The sequence below is a fragment of the Sciurus vulgaris genome (genome assembly GCF_902686455.1).
Source record: "Sciurus vulgaris genome assembly, chromosome: 15".
NCBI lineage: Eukaryota > Metazoa > Chordata > Mammalia > Rodentia > Sciuridae > Sciurus > Sciurus vulgaris.
Window position 1 is genome coordinate 71,412,802 of NC_136476.1, and position 17,241 is coordinate 71,430,042.

A 17,241-nucleotide genomic window follows, 5' to 3' on the forward strand; every position below is an offset into this window, starting at 1 on the left:
TGGAGGCTGTGGATTGGAGGCCAGAGAGATCACGGAAGTTTGCCTCAGGTGAGATTATTCTCATTTCCTTAAAGATCTACTAAATGCAATGCATATATTTCTTTTCCCAAACTGAGCAGACAATGAGAGGAACACTGGCCAGGATTAGCCCTACCTGAGGAAGTCAAATGGCCACTTGCCCGCTGAATCACCTGCTTCCCACACTGAGGATGTCCTCCTTCATTGCTCCCAGCCTCTTCCTCTTTTTTAGCATCAGTTGGTATGCTAACACCCATCCCAAAGTCCCACGTGACTCTATAATTGCCAGAAATCTCTCCCAAAGCGGCAAAGGAGCACTGACCCAACACTCTGTCTGTCCTTCTGTCAGACACATTTGTTTGGGGTCAAGATTTCCCAACTTGCCTGCAGATCCTTATCCAGTGCGCTTCTCTGTGTCTTTGCAGCTCTCCTTAGACAACAAAGGACAAGAAAAGCTCAAATGCTTCATTGAATGAAATGTGAGACAGACAGGAGCTTCCCTGCCTGGTGGGATAGGGCAATTCAGCTTAACCATCAACCAATGGGTGGATTGGTCAGCAGAGCAGAAGGAAGTTGGTAGTGGGTTCAGGTCCTGATGCTGGTCAACTTACTGTGTGACTTTGGCTTCCTGGCCTTCAGTGCCCTGACTACCAAATGGAAAATTCTTGAGCATCTTAGAACTCATTTTTTTTTCTTTTTTCTGTTTTGGCACCCAGGATTGAACCCAGGAGCACTTAACCACCGAGCCAAATCCTCAGTCCTTTATATATTTTATTTCGAGGCAGGGTCTCACTAAGTTGCTTAGGGCCTCGCTAAACTGCTGAGGCTGGCTCTGAACTTGTGATCCTCCTGCCTCAGCCTCCCCAGTTGCTGGGATTACAGGCGTGCACCACCATGCCTGGATGGTACTCAAAAATTTTGCATAGAAATTCAAAGAAATAATTCAGAAGCCTGTGAGCCTTTGCACATTTAATTCTCCAGAATGAGCTCTGTCCCTTATCCACATGAAAAATTATTAGCTTTTCAAGATTACTTCATGATACTTCCTCAAAGAAAGTTTTCATGACTTACACATCCACAGGGAAGGGCTCCTCCTCCACCCTCATCCACAATACCATTTTTCATTTTGGCACATTGCACCCCATATTCCGCTTGCCTGTTTGCCCGATTAGACCATGGACACCTGAAGGCAGGCACTGTGCCTTGTCATCTGCTTATTGGCAGATCTGTTTATGGCCAACATCGATTTATGACTGATGCCTATGCTATGTTGTTGGTTAATTATTTTGAATCTCATTCCTGCATATTACAGTTTTGAGAATAACCTATGACCTATAACAGATTTTGGAGGTAAACAATAAAAACATTCTTGAAATGAATTATTAGACTAATTGCTCTTAATTTTTATCATTGATTCCCTCATCTGCAAGAGCTCTCTGAGGGCAGAGTCTATTTTCCTCCTGCGCATGCCCGAAGCATGGGCAAGTCAATTCACCCCTCCCCCCCCCCATAAAATGCCTCAGGGGCCAACTGGTTGGCTGTCTGATGGGAAAATAGCAAAGGTTGGCACAGCAGTGTTGGGGGCCGGTTAGCTCAGCTACTTACCAGGTGGATTGTCCTGGGAAAAACACCTTCCCTCCTTAAAGCTCAGTTTTGTCTTTTGTGAGATGGGTAATGGTCAAAGTCTTGAATACCCCTCAGAATCTGTGTAAAAACCCCATAAAAGAGCAGAAGAGAAAGACTTCTGCAAAATGATGCCCTGTGTAGAGTTTCTTAGCGCTGAATGATGTTTTATTTCTCTCCAAAAAAATCTCAGTGGAAAGCTCACACTTTGCATAGCTGTATTGTGCTCATGAAAAACATCAATCCCAGGTTCTGTCTAAAACATTTCTGGATCCTGCAATATGTGTAATCAGAAAAATGAGAGATTACACTCTATTTATGTATGATCTATCAAAAGGTATGAATGCATTCTACTGTCATGTACAACTAATTAGAACAAATAAAATAAAAAATAAATAAAAAATACTGCGCGATAGCAGTTGCTGTTTATTAACATTATTATCACTATGTGCCCACAAGTGTGAACATAAAAGAGAACTTGGAACCTTGCTAGTTAATAGCAACATGGCCACTGCCCAGAAGAGGAATATAGAAATAACAAACTACACAGCCCAGAACATAATTAGCTCGTGGAATTCTATGTGATCATCAAATACCAATCAAAAGTAAATATGAACCAATTGATTGGCACAGAGCTGAGATGAAGAGAACAGGGGTGGGAATTACAAGGTCCAATGAAGTTGGGACAAAGCTGTCCCCCTATGTGGATGATCAGAGCACAACTGCTGTTGAAAAAATATGTGATTTTGTTCATAAGCATCTGGATGAAAACATTTGGTGAGTGGGAACACTGACCTGTGGATCTTTCTGGAAGCCTCGAGGATGAAAATAAGAAAAGAAAAGGAAATTTCCAGACTTGTGGTCTAAAATGGAGAATTACGTCTGGATAGAGGAAAATAAGATTGAAGTGGCATTTAGAAATGGCAGCAAAGGAGAAAGGAGGAATCCTGAGATGGAAGACGATTTCTAATTCTTACACAAATCATCGGGACCCCAAATGGACATAACTTTAAAACATTTCCCTTGTTAAAATAATGATGCTTAGTGATTAAAAATGAAAGCCCTGAAAAAATAAAGATAAAACATTTCTGGGCACTGCAGGGATTCATAGAGGGGGAAGGTGAAGCCACCTGGTGCTGTCTTGTAAGCACTTTAAGACTGCCTTTTAGCAGGTGCCTGGAGAGACAGGGAGAGAGGTTAAAAGAGCAGCATTGGCCAAAGCCAAGTTGGAAGGTCTGGAGTGTGTTCCCTACAGAGTTCTGGGGAGGCCGTTCTGGTCTTGTTTACTGATCTGTCCAGGCCAAGGTGATGAATACGTGTGAGTTGAACCACGCTGGTTTAAAACAGGTCACAGAGGGAACAGATAGCTTTGAAATCAATGCCGTTTGCATTTCTCTGCTTGATTTTCCACAGCTGGTTTGGATACTTACGAGGAAGTGTAATTTGTCATTTTTCCTTCTTTCACTCCTAGGTTTTTCTTCCATTTCTTTTGTGCACAACAAAAGGTGACGGCGACTAACATTTACAGAGTAGTTCCTGTGACCTGGGCACTAGTTAAACAGTTTGCATGTGTCGAATTCTGTAATCTTTACAATGAGCCTATAGAGTAGGTCCTATTATTATTTCCATTTTATAAATGAAAGTTGTGAAGTATAAAGAGGTTAAGTAAAAGACCAGGTCACAAGGGTAATAAATAGCTATGAGAGGATCCAAGGTCCCCAAGATGATTCCAGCCTCCAATTTTATGTTTTGGAGACTGTTTTATTATGTATTTACTTTAATAATTGCCCAAAGGCAAAGATGACATTCTTGAACTCAGACAGACTGTGCTGAGGGTGGTGGAGTCTGTGCCTAAAGATCTAACAAGGTAAGGAGGGTTTTGGCCATGTTGCTCTGTACAGGGGCAGCAGTGAAAAGTTCATGTCTGTCCCTGTGCTTAGCCATGAATCACAGGACATCTAGCAGGGACTTGGCTGCAATTCTAATTCAACCACTAACTAGCTATAAGAAGGGACCCTGAGCAATTACTTAACTCCTTTATCACAGACTCCTTTCCAAAAATGGGTACACTAATAACTGATGCTTGCCATTATTCCCAGGATTGAAGAAACAACACTTAGTCAAATATTTATGCTATTTCTTGCCACTTTCTAAATAATCTCAAAAGGGTGGCTGCTGGTTATTAGAGACAAGATACTTATTCTATTTTGAGCCCTAATCTGCTCATCTGTAAATGGTAGAAAAGATAATCTCAGAGCTATGTTCCTGAAAAGTACTCACTAAAATAAGAATAGTAAATAAAAAATGCACAAGCAAAAAAAAAAAAAATCTCTCTCTCTCTCTCTCTCTCTCTCTCATCTTTTGTGATGGGCCATGAGAAACCAAGACCTTAGTGGTCCCTCTATTCACTTAAATCTCTGTCGTGAATTTCCTCTCCTTCCTACTGCACACGTACAACACACACACACACACACACACACACAAGGCAGTAAGGCAGTAGCTCATTGAAATCAGTGTTTTTCTGAAGGGATGTTTACTGTTCTCTGAGACATTATGATCTGGAAGAAGAAACAGTATTAACTTCCTTTGAAAGGTGGGTACATCTACCCTTCCCCTCAATAGCACACTTTAAACAAGAGCCCCTTCTGTCCCTTCATTGTTTCCTGGGTTTTTGCACCCTGTGTCTCTCAGGTGGAAAGATTCCCCCCATTCAGAGTCACCTATGTGGTACCACTTGTCTCAGAGCTGGAAGCTCTTTGGCAGGCAGGGCCTGAAGGTTGATGGACTGATGTCACTTGGATATTTGAGTCCCTCTCCTCCGTGGGGAGTGCCCTGGGCTGGTTCACACCTTTGTCCTGACTAGACAGTCCTTACCTTTACTGCTATCCCAACTGCTGAGGTCTAAATATGGTTTGTCCCCTCCCAGCAAGACTCATGTTCCAATTTGGTGGCCATTGTGGTGGTGTTGGGAGGTGGGTCCTAGTGGGAGGTGGGGCTTAGTAGTAGGTGGGGCCCAGTGGGAGGGGGGGCTTAGTAGTAGGTGGGGCCTAGTGGGAGGTGGGGCTTAGTAGGAGATACGGCTTAGTAGGAGATAGAGCTTAGTGGGAGGTGGGGCCTAATGGGAAGTGGAGTTTAGTGGGAAGTGGGGCTTAGTGGAAGGTGAGGGGGGAGGGGGGTCTACAGGGAAGTGGGGTTTGGTGGGAGGCAGGGACTAGAGGGAGGTGGGGCTTACTTAGTGGGAGGTAGGGCTTACTTAGTGGAAGGTGGGGCCTAGAGGGAGGCGGGGCCTAGTGGTAAGTGTTTAAATCATGGGCGGAGCCCTCAGCAATGGATTAATGTCCTTCTCATGGGAATGAATTGGCTATTGTGGGAGGTTAACCACCTTTCATTCCTCTGCACACCTGCTGGCACTTTCTCTTTTCCACTATGCTGGAAACAGCATGAGGCCCCTACCAGAGGTTGAGAAATTGCTCTTGGACTTTGCAGCCTCCAGAACCCTGACAAAATAAGCTTCTTTGTTTTATAAAATACCAGCCTTGGATATTCTGTTACAGCAACAGAAAATGGTCTTAGACACGAGCTTTCGACAACCTTCCCATGGCAGGAATTGTGGCAAATACAGCCACTTACATTTGTATTGAATAGCATTTACATGATCTCAGTCCTCGTACCAGGATACCTCCATACTGTAAGTGAAGAAACAGAGGTGAGGAGCAGTCAAGAGACTAACATAAGGCTGTACAGCTAGGGTGTGGTTTGACAGAGGTCTCCACATGCAAATTGCTGTGCTCCCTGATCTCCCTTGCATAAACCATCTTAAAGAGGGTTATTTTTTCAGTTTTATGGGGTATAATGGTATAAATGAAATACCATTTGATGTGAAATGAGACAGACTTCCATCTTTAGTCTGTGGTTGGTTAGGGTGTGACCCTTTTCAAATTCTTTCACTTATGTGAGCCCCATCTTGTGTTTGCATCTGAAATTGAGACTTTTTAGAGTGTTATCAGGAGGGTCATGGGAGACCAAATAAGGATTCCCCCAAGATGTCTGTCCTAATCCAAGGGACCTGTGAACATTGCCTTGTATGGCAAAAGAGACTTTGTGGTTGAGACTAAGTTAAGGACCATAAGATGGGGACGTGATTCAGGAGGTAGTTATACGTATCTTTGTTAGAGGAAGGCAGAGAGAAATTTGACTACAGAGGAGGAAAAAGCTGGAAGATAAGGGAGCAGAGGTTGGAGTGATGTGGATACAAGCCAAGGAATGCCAGCCATCACCAGAAGCTGAAAGAGGCAAGGGAGGGGATCTTCCCTGCAGCCTCTGCAAAGAACAGCCCTCAACTCATTGATCTTAGCTTATTAAAACTCACTCCAGGCTTCTGGCCTCCCGAACTACATGAGAATAAATCTCTGTTGTTTTAAAACAATAACTTTGTGGCAGCTTGGTAGAGTAGCAATAGGAGGCTAATCCAAGGGGATAATTTATTTGACTTGTGAATAGCAGGACTTTAAAAATGATAGTGTTGGTGTTGCACTGAGATGCTATTTGGGAGAAATGGTATTGATTTCCTTTGAATATTGGAACTACATTTCCATGGACATGTGGTTCCACGATGTAGATGGATATCTCTAGATTTCCAATACCTGTTTGTTGCAGCTCCTGGGATGACTTTTTACATGTGGGCTAGAAGACGGCGAAGGTAAGAAAACTGGAGGGTGCTGTGACCTCCACCATGAGCCTGACAGTTTTGAAGTGACCTCTTGATGTGGCAGCTTTGTAGTGTTAAGTGATCTAGCTTAAGTTAAATCTGGACTTTCACATTTCATCCTTATCATTCCAGGGTCAGTCCGACCCAGCAAGACCCAGGCTTATCGGAATAGCTGCTCATCTAGAAATCCAAGGATGCACCCTCAGCACGCTTTGTCAAGTTGAAAGGAGCTAAGAGAGAATTATGCTCAAGCTCCATTAAGAAAAAGAGGCTCGGAGTGACCACCTGCCTTACTCAGTACTGTGGACTGTGGTGGAGCAGAGACCAGCGTGCAGGTCTACCTTTTCACGACATAACGTTCCCCAAAGGAGGAAGGAACTTGTCCCTATTACAGCAAGTCCGCACAAACCCGGCAAGTTTATTGCTTACTAAGCCTTCACATCAACTGGGCTGCTTCCACTCAGATAGAAAAAACATAAAAAGGGCTCTGAGAGGAGTAAGTGGACCCACGCCAGACTCCTCAATCCCTCGGAGCGTCTATGAATAGTCCACAAGTCTGGTCTCCTTCTTTAGCTTCCTTTTGGTCCCCCTGTGCTCAGTGATCTCATCAGATGTGGTTGGGTATCTGGGGACTGAAGAAGCCCCTTAGGGAGATATCAAGCAAGTTTTTCAGTCCCTGTCTTGGAGAACAGCCTCTGTAGGGGAAGTTCAAAGGCTTTCTAAATTCCTGGGAACACCTGTCCAGGCCAGAATTGGACTGGACTTGCAGACAAATGGTGTAGGGGGCGTGCTCGTGAGTGAGTAAAGATAGATGACTCATGGCATGAGGCAGATGATGGAAGATTGCCCCCTGGAAATACTTTATAAGGAAATTATAGTGAAGCTTGAAGATCCCCATGGGCAGGCAGGCGTGGGGGCTGGGATGAATCAGTGAGACAGCTGCGTGTTGGAAGACCAATGGAAGAGGTCGGCTTTGAACTGGATTCCGCCAGGGGCTCATCTAAGCTGGTAAAGCATTGCCAAAAAAAGATCCTCTGAGATCCTGGTTCAAAGAGCCGAAGTCAATAGTAAATGGTGGCTTTTGAAGGAACTGCAAGTACTTTGGCTCTTTAGCAAATTGCAGTCTTACCTAACTGTTCATCTCGTAAGTAACTCATAGGAAATTGTCCTTGTGCGACCATGTTGGACTTACAGAAATGATAATGTCATATCATTAAAATTAATGCACTCTAAGCTTTATCATCAAGGCAGTGACAAAGATAAGTCCAAGACTGAACCTTAGCTAAATTTAAGAAGGCTTTGCTCACCATCCTTCTTCCAAAGGAAAACCAGGTTGGTAGAGCGGAGGGTCCTTTTGAAGGGCAGTGAGATAGCCCAGTCGCCATAGCCTTGAGAGCCCTGATTGGCTGATGGATTCTCCCCGCGTCCCCATCTGTAGTACTCTACTGATACCAAAGCTATACATAGAACCTAGGTGGAGTAGGAAGAAAAACAAGGGTCCCTGGGGTGGTGATATGGGCGTGTACTCTGCACCTTTAAGAAGTGAAGCCTTCCGGAAGGTCCATAGGTTATTGGGGGTATACCTTTCAAAGGGATTGTGGGGCCCTGGACTCTTTATCTTTTTTCTATGCTTCCTGGCTCAAGATATGAACACTCACTCTGACATAGAAACTTGTGATATGCTGCTTTTTCCAGAGGACCAAACCAATGGGGTCATCCTATCTTGGGCCTGAACCTACAGGATTGTGAGCTAAAATAAACTTCTCTTTTTTGCATAAAGTGAACTGTGTCCAGTGTTTTGTTTTAGTGATGTAAAACTGACTAATACAACATCTAAATCAAGGAGGTATCACAAGCTAATATTGACTATTGGAGTCAGATTCAGGCCCTAAGAACACCAGGGAGATAAGCAAGTGCACAGGGTAAGAGGCATGGTGTCCTTGGGCCCCACCTGGGCAAATGTGTGAATGGATGCTTGCTATGTTAATCTTTAATAAACATTTACTATGTTCTGAATACCTTTCTTGGAACTTTGCTTATGTTAATCTCATTTAATCCTCATAACAATTGTATTAATAGGTAGTATTATCAGTTCCAAGTGGAGACATGGGAGAGAGAAGTTACCTGACCAAGAAACACAAACTGGTGTCAGATGTAGGATTAGGACTCAAAACTTTAAAAAATCTTATGCAAGATCCTCTTCACTATATTTACCTAAAGAAGATGTTTTACTGCTGTGCTCTGTACATTGAAAGGGAATTTAAAAAGGCCAGGGAGGAAGCAAGGAAAGGGCATGATAATACTTTCATGGACTAATTCTTTTCTCAACAAGAGAAGTGACATTTGGTTATGTCTGGAGATATTTTAGCTGTCACATTTTGAGGTTGCTACTGGCATCAAGTAGGCAGAGTTGAGGAATTCTGTTAAAAATCTATAATGCAGAAGATGTTCTCCAACAACAAAGATTATCTGACCCCAATGTCAGTAGTGCTGAATTTGAATGATGCTAATCTAGTGGGTATGTAAGAATGTGACAATCTTGACAAATGTCTAATGTATGAGGTTCAGATTAGAGAGACCTGCATTTGAACCCCCAAATCACATTCTAACATTCAAGGCCTTGGGCAGAACCAATTCAGTGCACCTGGAATGGGACAATGTATGTGAGGAATTTTATAGAAAGTGGGACAAACTTTGTCTTCCAATGTCATATCCCAGCAGGAGGTGAGGAGACTTCAGTTGGTTGTGACCGTGGACTACATCTAGAAACTGTTCCCGGAGTGGGCTCCCAGGCTTTGCCAAATCTTGGCATTATAGCTGGGTATGGAAGGAGCAGAGTTACTCCCTTCCAGGGATACAGACCTAGACAATGAGGATATCTGTTATGAACCAGGAGGAGGGAGGCCTACTTTATAAATGACCCAGGCCTCATGAGACCCAGGATTCTTGAATAAGCTGGTGGGCAAGGGGAACAACTCACAGTACAGTTGAAATTATATTTTGTACTGGAACTTGAAAGAAAATAGCATGGTTGAGAGAAATAAATGAAAGATATCCTATCCTAAACTCAAGTACTATAATGTACCCACAACAGGACTACATGTATAAAAGTTCCCAGCTTATGGCCAGCTGCAAATAATGCTATTTTCTTTCTTCCTTCCCATGGAGAACAATCACTGATGAAGTAATAGCTTTTCCTGTTTTGGGGGAAGTTATATCACTGGGGAGATGCAGCCTACAGGTATACCAAGTTTTCCAAAGCCTAAGCATTCTGTTTCAAATGCTAACCTCTAGCCAGGAAGAGTATGTGCTCAGTTTATTAACTGTTTCCTTTGTGCATTGACTGTCCCCTTCTCCAAAGGGGCTGAGACCAGAGGATGAAGAGTGTGTCTCTAACGCTCTTGGGATCTTTACTGCTGTCTGCCTTAAGTCATCCAATAGGAATGGCTGGGGTTTCTTTTTGGTAACTGAGAACCTACCCAATGCCCAAATTATTTCATTCTCTAAGTCTTTAAAGAGCTGACAGGACTTACCCAGCACCTTGAACCATGGCTCACTTCTAATAAACACTCTATAGATATTTGTTACATGTATGAATGGTTGAATGTATTTTTGAGGTGATATCTTGGATATGGAAAATCTGATTCACAATTTTCTTTGTAAAAGCAACCAATTTAATTCAGTGCAGAATAATTGATTGTCTGTTTTTCTGAAACAACACAAATAGCAAACCAATCTTTTGTTCCTAGTTGTTCTATGTTGTATGGACAGAGTTGGCACCAGAATCGTCCAAACTTAGAGTTGATAAGTTGTGAGAGATCAGAATGGTCATTTTGTCTGAGTTCTAATTCAGTGGACACATTCTCCCTAAGGCATCCATGTCTGTATTTTAAAAGCACTTATTGGATTCAGACATATATCACACCTTGGGTACTGGTAATGGGACCATGTCACAGGAATTGAAAGGTGATCCACTTAACTGTGAAGGAGTGTATAACCATAGAAACAGTAATTGCAAAACAATGTAATATGGGCTGTAGTGCAAATCACCATAAGAGCCTGTGATAGGAACTCCGAGGGATAGGGAATCATTTTTCCATTGCCTAAATATTTCCAATGTCTGGAAACTCATTATGTTAGGAGGAAATGTAGGGAGAGAGAGTATGTACTAACACTTCCTGTTCTCTGAGTTTTATTTTAAATGGGTACCTACTAAGTTCCAAGTACCATATAAGGTTCTGTAGTAAAAGATGTAGACCCTACTCTCTTAGAACTTTTAGACTTTTGGGTGAGACAACTATTAAACACATAAATACACAGATAAGCATATCATTACAAAGAGTTATGGGTGCAAAGGAAGATAAGATAGACCATTGGAAGATACTCTATTCCAACTACCTGAATTTACCTAATCCCATTTAAATCTCCTTTTTGCTGAGGCATTAGCTGAGGATCCCAGCTGTAATGTTCTTTTTGAAGTTTCACAGCTGGAAGGTAGGGGAGAGCTGGTATTAGAACCCAGAACCATCCAATGCCAAGTTCATGCTCTTAATTCTAAGTCCTCAGTGAAGATCCTCATTGTACATGGGCCACCCCATTTGGAAATACATTTATTAAAACATTTCTTTTTATTTCAGCCTATTATTTACTTTTCTCCCTTTAACTTGTACCACCCATGTAGGGGGTTAATTATGTACTATCTCCTGTTGATTTGTAAGTGTGGGTTAGCCTTGTTTAGGTAAGGGCATGCAAAGTCTGACTCTTCCACTCAAATCCGCCCACTTCAGTTTAGGCTGATGCTAGATGGGAAGTCCTTAGTAAATACTCATTCGTTTAAATCATCAGTCTTGAAAATTTTATGGTGTTGGATGCAGATTCCGAAGTAATGGACTGAGAGAACCAAATGACCCTGAATTCGTACACTAAATGGTGCAGATGCAAGTTCAGTTACTTATCAGCTCTGTTCCTAGGTAAGACTATTCATCTTCCTTTATGAAACGAATTGTCAGAGTCTTCATTCATGAAATGCAGATCAGAGCACCCACCTTCCGGCTGAGGTGAGGAACCAAAGAAGCACTTAGCACCATGCTTAGCAAAAAGTGCTAAGTGGTTGGTCGTTATCATTACTTCTAGGTTTTCCTCTTTATGCAATGCCTGCCATTTGAACCATTGAACAAAGTTACCCACTCAGTATTTAATTCATGTCTAAAACCAGAGTTGGAGACTTACTGTAGTTTATCTTCTCCTGGATTCTTTTACCTGACATCAAGAGGAAAGGAGCCTGATTTGTTCTACTTTTTGGTTTAGGTCAGTGCTTCTTAATGGGAGGCAGTTTTGCCCCTAGCAGGGGGCGTTTGGAAATGACTGGGATGTTTGGGTTGTCACAACTGGGGGTGAGTGGAGATGTTACTGGCACCTAGTGGGTAGAGACCAGGGATGTTGCCAAATGTCCTGTAATGCACAGGACAGCCCTCCCCAAGAAGGAAAACATCCACAGTGCTGAGATTGGGAAGTCCTGGCTTGTACCTGCATCAGTACGCACACACACCTGCACGCACATGAATGTAGATGCGGGTGTGCGCACACATGCGTATCCTTGTGCATGCACAGGCACTTCCCGAGTCCTTGCCCACAGGGAAGAAGCAGTGCATAGAGCCTGAGCCCAAGTGAGCTCCAGGATGAGGTCACGCTGGGGAGACCCACGCCAGCCTGTGGTGAGACACAGTGCGCGTGGGGGATCTCACCATTTCCGTGCAGACCCCTCACCTCACGGCTGCCGCCGCCTCATATCCTGCTCAGGTCCCTCCTGGGAACCCAGGGAAACCTCACAGCAGATGGGGTTTCACTTAGTCACATTCGCTGCAGCCAGATCGGATTACATCAGCAGCAGCTCTGGCTCTGAGAGACCTACAGTTGCCTTGTGCGCTCTGGGCTGGCCCTTCACCTTCCAGGACCCAAACTCACCCCAAGAGCATCAAGCAGCGGGACCTGTTTGTGGTTTTACCTATTCAAAGTGAGGAGGCTGAGAAATAGGAAAAGTCAGAAGGGTGTTGATCTCTTTTGTTAAGAGCAGGGACTGGGTAGTTCCACCTTGCATATTGCTGTGCTTACCATGACAGATGAAAAATATTCAGTAACTTTTTCAAGAAATACATACATGATAAAAATTTTGATGAAATAGATGTTTCACGTGTGTCTTAGTTCAGGTTGTTATAAAAGAATGCCATAGACTGGGTGACTTTTAAATAAAATCAATTTACTTCTCACATGTCTAGGAATTCTAAGACCAAAGTGCTGATAGATTTAGTGTTTGGCAAGGGCTTGCCTCCTGGTGCCTAGACCATCATCTCACACTCCTCACCCGGAGGAGGGGCAAGGAAGCTCTCTGGGGCTTCTTAAATAAGGGCACGAATCCCAATCATAAGGGATCCACCCTTGTGACCTATTCACCTCTATAATGTCTCACCTCCTAATAGCATCACACTGGGGATTAAGTTTCAATATATGAATTTGGAGGTGGGGTGGAGGGACAAAAAGTTTCAGTCTATGACAGTTTGCAATGAGTAAAAATAGCTTCTAATTATTGGGTAGTTATAATAGCCAATAGTTACTTGTTTCAAAAGTCTTCTCTCACACAGATTACCACGTCCACTTGAGTCAGCAAAGCTGGCTCAGCCATGGGCAACAGCTACCAAGTGGAGAAGCCAGGATTCCAACCCAAGTCTCATTTCCTTTGAGGCCTGTGTTATGGTTTGGATGTGAGGTAGCCCCAAAAGCTCATGTGTGAGACAGTGCAAGAAGGTTCAGAGGAGAAATGATTGGGTTCTGAGAGTCTTAACCCAATCAGTGAATTAATTCCCTGATAGGGATTAACTGAGTAGTAACTGAAGTGTTAGGGTGTGGCCGGAGGAGGTGGGAATTGGAGCATGACTTTGGCAAGAAGAAACCTCTCTCTCTGTTTTCTGATCACTACATGAGCTGTTTTCTACTGCCATACCCTTCCACCATGATGTCCTGCCTCATCTTGAGCCTTCTATGGACTAAGACCTCTGAAACTGTGAGCCCTCGAATAAACTTTTTCTTCTCTACAATTGTTCTGGTCCGATCTTTTAGTCACGGCAGTGAAATAGCTGACCAGGAAGCAAGGCTGATCCAAGACCTTCCAGCAGCTAAGGAGTGATGGGAATAGCACTGAGTCCTCTTGGCATTGATCTTCAGCTTTGAGTGCCTCCCACCTGTCACCTAGGCATGTGTTCCCTGCCTCCCCCAATACAGATCTGCTGCTGCTACTTCCTATCTCAAGTTCCAGGTATCCCTGCATACCAGATGCAATGTGAGGCACCAGAACTTGCACACGAGGAGCTCACCTGTAACAGGTGTGAAAAGGAGAGGAGGAAATGGACTATTGCAGTACAGCAGGACAAGCCCTGTGGCTGAGGAAGGTACCAGAGAGGGTCATCTAGTGTAGGCTATGGGGAAGATCTGCTGATTTAGATTGGGACCAAGTTTTGAAACATGTCCAAAGCAAAGCAGTTTGGAAAGGGTGTTCTGGTGAGTAATACAGAAGGTGCCAAGGCACAGAGGCATGGAAGAGAATTGAGGCGCAGTGAGTAGATTAGGAGAGATGGGTGCAGGATCCATAGGGAAAATGTATAGCTGGAATAGATGATAATGAATGCTGTGTACTAAGAAGCATACATTTATTCAGCTTTGTTGATCTCCCCCAAATGACAATGTCACTTGGGAACAGAGAACTTTACAGAACACAAATGAACTGCCCAGAGTTGGCTTTGATGTGAATTTGCTGCTCTTCCATAGTGACGTTGGCACCACCCACAGCCCCAGTGCTTGCCTCTGGGTGAAGGAATTCTTTCACTCATGGGTCCCTTGGGCTGTAATCCACTCTCAATCTCTGCTACCCATCCCAATCTCTTGTAGCTATAGTGTGTGCTGGAGTGTGTACTGGTTACCTATTTAGGGTTACTCTCTGTTTTGCCAAACACTCTCCAATAAAATGATGTCTGCAATGGTTAATCTGAATTATCAACTTGATTGGATTCAGAGATGCCTAAGATTAAGAGGCTTCCTAGAATCTTAGCGTGTTTCCAGGAATGACTGGCATGTGGGACAGTGAACTGAAGTGGAGACCCACCCCAAAGTGTGGGCAGCACTATCCAAATATTGGGGCTTGGATGGAACTAAAATTGGAAGGAAGCACCAGCTTGGGAAGACCCAAGCTTCTTGAACAGGTTTGTAATTGCTGCTGTGATCACCTCAGGATGCCAGACTTTAGCTCCTTCACTCTTCCAAAGAAGACTCTGCCCAGTGACTATTTAGGTAGTCTCCAGAAGCCTTGGTCCTGGCTTGGGGGAGGTAGCATTGTTGATCCCTCCTGTTCTGAGGCTGCAGTTTCTTGGACTATGCAGCTCCTGGTTCCTCCAGCTCTTCAGCCTGCAGATGAGGTGGCCATTATGGGAATATCCAGCTTCTGGTGGTGTAAGCCAATCTAATGAATCCCCTTTTTAAAATTATATATATGTGTGTGTGTGTGTGTGTGTGTGTGTGTGTATTCTGTTGGTTCTGTTCCCCCAAAGAACCCTGATTAATACAATGTCCTTCCTCCCTCCATCTGCAGGGGAACTGATGACTGTTTCCATTTTCCAGAGAAGAAGACTGAGTCATTGTATAGACATCACATGGAAGCTGGCTACCCTCTAGCCATCAATATTCATGGAAGAGACAAAGGATGAGGATGTGCTGGGAACTAGAATCAAAGTTGCTCCTTTGTAATCTATTTTTGGATGGGAAGCAAAACCACATGGAAAAGATTTGATAATGTTAACAAATGACACAAAACTCACTGGCTGAGCCAGGAAGTGTTTCTTTCGACACTCACATGATGCACTTTAGTTACCCACACTTCTGAGAAGTCAGCCTTCTCATCCTATCCAAAATGCCATTTCATCTTCCAGAGCTCAACACAAGGGCCACCAGCTTGGTAAATCATTCTTCCATATTCACCTCAGAACGCCTCTTTATATACGTGTACCTTTATTCCTTGATTACCCTGCTTTGCCTGGATCCTATATAATTGTCTCCATATGTGTCTCTCTCTTGAGATTATAAAACAAACAGTGATATTTATTATGAACTTTTACTGTTAGGTTCTGAGATAATTGTTCAATAAGTTGCATTTCGTGGAAACTTCACAAATTGAGTATGGGCAGATGTGACCAGCACCATATTGAAAATGAGTTAACAGCATCTCTAAGATTTTAAGTTCCTAGAGGGCTTAAAAATGTGTGCCTTTACCTACCTCTGCATGCTCCATGAGCATGACGTAACAGTTTTTTGGACATGGTAGGAACAGAATAAGTTTAATTGAAATCTTTGAGCTCCTCTTTTTTTCCTGGTTCCAGTAATACAGTTTCTATCCAAGGTTCATTTTATATTAAAATGTGCTAGGAAAATTTGGTAGTGGTATATCAAAGGAATTGGAGCATTAAATACCATGGCACTTACCACAGAGTAAAGGACACACATCGTTCTGTGCTTCACTGTAATAGAATGTTCCATGATGTCATGATAAATATCAAGATTAGATTTGCAAAACTTGTGCTCCCAAAAAACTGTGGGTCACATTGTGCACAGGACTGGAGCATCTGGACCACCCTGTGTTCTTCCCCTTCTCTTCTCTTGTGACCTTTGGCAAGCCCAATGTCTCTTTCCCTCCATGAAATAGCTTATGAAACACAGCCTTTCCTTAAGTCAATCCCTGATTTCTAAGTGTGTATACATGTCTCAGAGAAAAGGAAGAGTGAGATATGGTTTCCATTCAGTAATCTGGGGTCCACTTGATTGGAACATTTCTCCCCAAAAGGAAAAGTCACAAGAGTTCTTCTTTTGTAAAGTTTGGAATGAACTCTTTTCTCTTTTGGAAAAGCAGGTGTGAAAAATTCATCATGTTCTCATTCATGGTCTGAAAGGCCTTCTCAGACCTTTAAATCTGCAGAGGGAATATTTGTTAGCTTCAGTGAGCTAGAGGATTTGGTTTTCCTGCTGAAAGGAACATGATCCCAGGGAGATGAGGAAACCTTTTACCATTCTTTGGAGAGGGAGGCTGAGTGGCCCTCATGGGTTAATAACAATGCTAAGTTCATTCACTTTTGCAATCACCCTGTTTGCAAACACTCCTTTGTGAGCCTGGCCTCAGCAGGAACCTACCAATGCTCCATTCATCTCTACACTTGGCCTGTGAGTCTGGTACCTGGTACCTTTACTTGAGACAGAGACAAGTATGGGCAACGTCAATCCCTAGAGGCCCTCTACCTATGGTTTTTATTCTCACAAGCCATAGTGGTAAAATAGTCATCATAATACTTACAGAGAGATAGTCCTGTGGTTGAATGTGTGGGAACTGGGCAATCTGCATTTGTAAACTTAGATGACTTACTAGAGCCACTTGTGACCTAGCCTCTTCATCAGAGCAGTGGAGATCATAGTTACTACATGACAAATATGTTACAGAAAAAAAATGTGTGCAGCCCCACGCAAAGGAGTAGACATCTTATAAATACTGAAAAAACAAATGAATTGTTCTTTATTTTGGATTCATTTTCTCTTCTTGGGATAAAATATTTATTGGACCCATTTAACTTTATGGATTCAGAGTCATGTTTTCTTTGAGAGAGTAAAGGAGTTGAGAGGTTGACCAGGGTTTCTTCCCTCCTTTTCCTTTTTTGTTGATTTCACAAATATAATTGTTCCTGAGAGGACAGATAGAAATATATTTAAAAGAAGTCAATTAGAATTTTTTTTTATTTTTACAGACTGCATTTTGATTCATTGTACACAAGTGGAATACAATTTTTCATTTCTATGGTTCTCCTTTT